The sequence below is a fragment of the Trichechus manatus genome, unplaced genomic scaffold, assembly GCF_000243295.1.
Source record: "Trichechus manatus latirostris isolate Lorelei unplaced genomic scaffold, TriManLat1.0 scaffold00180, whole genome shotgun sequence".
NCBI classification, from domain to species: domain Eukaryota; kingdom Metazoa; phylum Chordata; class Mammalia; order Sirenia; family Trichechidae; genus Trichechus; species Trichechus manatus.
The window spans coordinates 588307-592044 of record NW_004444116.1 but is presented as its reverse complement, the minus strand read 5'-3'; the positions used below and the strand labels follow the sequence as shown (position 1 = coordinate 592044).

Sequence of the window (3738 nt, the reverse complement as noted above, 5' to 3'; positions counted from 1 at the left end):
ACCATCATAGTCTTTACTTCAAAACAGCAAGTATCCACTAGCAGAGTCCACACACATAGGTATGATCTTGGGTCTGTCTGTAGCTAGCTGGTTCTTCTGGACTAAACGATGGTACACAAAGCAAAAAGAGGTCCCAATTTTGTAATACAGTACTTCTTTTTGGAGGCAAGTATGTGATGAACTGGGCTCAACTAGAATACATAACATCTCTCCTCAAACCTAAACAAAGCCTAATGTGGTTCTAATTGTCATAGACCTTTCAAATCCCTAACAGGTAAGATTTAGTGGAACAAATACTTTTGCTTCCTCCTTTGTAGGACGGGAATGAGGCAGCAGCAGAAGCTGAGAAGGTGCAGATTCCTTTCTACCAGGTATAAATAACTTTAGCTAGATAAAGAGACTGGAAGGAAGTCCCAAGAGTACCAAAGATTCCATTAATGAGCCATCCTATTTCACTTCCAAGAAGAGTCAGAACACAAGAGCTTATTGGTCTTGTGGGAAGTCTGGAGATCGTCTTTATTACCTTTTTAGGTAAACAAAAGAATAAGGCTAATAGAGCCTCCAGAGCAGCACAACCCAGTGGGTAGTCTGCCTAGTCCTCTGCTTTCCATAGATTGAACTCTAAGCCCTTGATTCATACAAGAAACCACTCTAAGTCATACTTCTCCATAAGTGGAAGCTTGTCTGGAGTAGGGAGAAATTATGATGCTAAGAAGCCTGGATTCGTTCACAGATAAGTAGGCCTGGATCCTAATGTCAAATATGAACAAATAGGAGCTCTCAAAGTCTTGTTTGAAATTTGAGCTCCATTATTTGAATTTATTTTCTTTCTCCTTTATAGTATTATATTTTTCGTCATGATTATTGTTGGGGTACTATGGTTGCAAAACAAATTACCCGAAAAAACAGGGACATAAAACAATAACATTGGTTTATTAAAAAATCTGAATTGTCAGGTCTGAGGGTTGGAGGGGTAGCTCATCAGTCCCCCACTCAGCTAGGACAGCTTAAAAGCTGGGGCTAGAATCACCTGAATGCTTGTTCATTCGTAAGTCTGTCTGAGGCACCGCTTATATCTTTCTGAGATCTGAACCAAGGGTTTTACAATCATGCCTTTAGCTTCATCTTTAGAATCTACATTTCTGACAATGCCTTGGGTCTAATGTTCTCCCAGAAGCCTTTTCTTAATTGTAGCTTTTTTTTTTTTTTCATTTGGAGAGACTGGAAATGAGAAAGATTTATTTTTAATATCCACCAAGTTGTGGTTCCTTTATAATTAACAATTCTTTCTTCAGTTTCTCTCTTTCTCTCTCTCTCAGACACACACCATTTTGCTGTAGGAGTTAGAAAAAGACAGAGGTCACCTTCAACACTTTGCCTGGAAATACCCTTACCTAAATCACACAATTCATTAGGGATATATTTTATTTTCTGCATTACCACAGTGACAGTGTTGCTAAACTTTCTGTCACTAGAAAACAAGGGCCTCCTTGCCTTCTGCTTCTAATAACATTTTCCTCATTCCCCTGACTAGGCAGCAGATAGAAACTTTCTTCCCGTCTTGGGGGCCTCTCACTAACATTCTCCAGTTTTCACCTGCTAGTATGTCCTAAAGCCACATGCCTTAGGGTGTGTTACAGCAGCATCGGATTTGCGGATTATATATATATATTTTTATTTATTTATATAAATCTGTATTTGTGCCGATTACGGATTTATTGTCTCTCAGCTCCAAATCATTCTTTTACCTGCTTCGTGAAAATAAATTAGGGTCTTTAAAAAATTTTTTCTTCGCAACCTAGAACTGAGAATGCTGGAGAGACATGTGGGAGGCAGAGGGTTTTGCTTCCTGGTGCCCAGGTGTTGGTGGCCTGTGGCTTCCGCAGGGCTCTTGCACCATGCATGGCTTTCTCCTGCAACAGGCGGCCCCAGAGGTTTAAATTTCGTCTAATGACTCCGTAAGTTTGAAATGACTAAGGAAACATTCCAGAATTCTCTAGTTTAGGACTTTTCGTTTGTCAACTGTTTGCTTTGAGTTGGGAGAGATGCCCCTTTTTTTTGCTGTGCTTTTCTGTGGGACCGGTACAGATTCGCTGGGCAGCGTGCAAGAGTATTCAGGGCTGGGCATCTCTGAGGCAGAGAGGATTGCATTATGGACAACGGGAAGAGAGTGACGGCCAGGAAACGGAGAGTGACGGCCCAGGACTGGGCAACGCGAACAGCACGTGCGGGTGGGATTGCAAGAGCAGCAGGAGAGTTCAGATGGAAAGAGCAAGAAGAACCCGCAGGTGTTGCGGGCTCTAGGGTTACACTTTTAATGGAGCCTGACAGGAACAAAACAGAACTCTGTCAGAAGTGGGATTCGAACCCACGTCTCCATTCGGAGACCAGAAACCCCGAGCGCGGGAAGCGGAAGCTTGAGTCTGGCGCCTTGGACCACTCGGCCATCCTGACATTCTGTAGGACAACACCTACACACAGTTTCTGAAAACTGCTACATGTGGAAAGACAAAAAGATTATTTCCAAAAACAGAAAAGCAGGAAAGAACGCTTTTTACAATGAACCTGGAACTTGCACTGGGCAACAGAAGTAATGCAATCCTAAAGATCGGGGCCTACCCCACCCACCCCACGTCCCCTTTTCCCACTGATCCTACCCCATCCCGCCAGAACCAGCCCGTAAAGACGGCGAGTTACACGATCGGCTTTAAGGAGTAGGGGACTTGGGAAGCCGATTTTATCCGCGCTGGATTGAACCAGTCTCTCAGCAGCTTTCCGAGATGCTATCTCTCGCCCACATTTTATTTTAAGAAGTTATATTAGTGGGGACTGAGCCCTTGCGCGGGACTTAAATAGTCCTTGTTCAATCCTATTTTCGGCATTTTTACTTCTCCTGCAAGGGTACGCGGATGGCTTGACCATTTTCCACACTCCTCCAGTTTCCTTCCCTAAGCACGACATCCAACACACCCCAACCTCTTTGTTCTTTTCTTGTCTCCTCCCGTTGCCCTTTTCCTTCTCTCTCTCATAAGCCATACTCCCTTCTATTCTTTCTGCCTGCCGTGGGAGAAAGGATGTAAAGTGAAAGTGAGGACGTGGTTGTAGGATACATAAGAAGAGAAACACGGGACCTTGGAGAACAACAACAAAAAGATCTTTGTCTTGGTGAAAATCTCTAAATAGATAGTCAGATAGACAGATAAATAGATAGATAGTAGATGATAGACATCCTTACAGGTTTGGTTAACTTAAGAGGCATTCATTCACTGTTCACTTTCCGTCTCGTCTCATTAAAAAAACAAAAACAAACCATTGCCATCGAGTCCAACTCACAGTGACAACACGTAAGAGTAGAACTGCCCCCTGGGTTTCCAAGCAGCAGTTGGTGGATTCAAACTGCTGAGCTTTTGGTTAGCAGCCATCGCCATTAACCACCGCACCAACAAGGCTCCCCTTGCCCTTTAAAGTTTTGCTAGTTAGTCCCTGAATTGATAGTTTTCACAGACTTTGATTTCTGGGGAAGTCAATCCAAATATTGTATGCAGTGATTGGCAAATTTCTAATGTAAGATCCTAATTTTTGGGTTGAATAATCAGGGATACTGTTTTATTTTATTTCTTTCTGCTTTTTCTACCCCATATCTCATACAGAGAACCAAAATTTTATTTTGAAGGCAATGTAAAGTAGTAGAAAATGTGAGATTTTGAATTAGATGTAAGTTTACTTGAATATATGCTT

General features: G+C 42.4%; 1 non-coding gene across 1 annotated transcript; it reads right to left on the bottom strand.

The window, feature by feature from the left end:
• Window positions 1-2347: 2347 nt before the first annotated feature.
• On the bottom strand, window positions 2348-2454 carry TRNAL-CAA (transfer RNA leucine (anticodon CAA)). The gene is made up of 2 exons: window positions 2417-2454; window positions 2348-2393 (listed from the first exon to the last, which is right to left on the bottom strand). It is a non-coding gene; the product is annotated as a tRNA-Leu (tRNA).
• Window positions 2455-3738: the final 1284 nt, after the last annotated feature.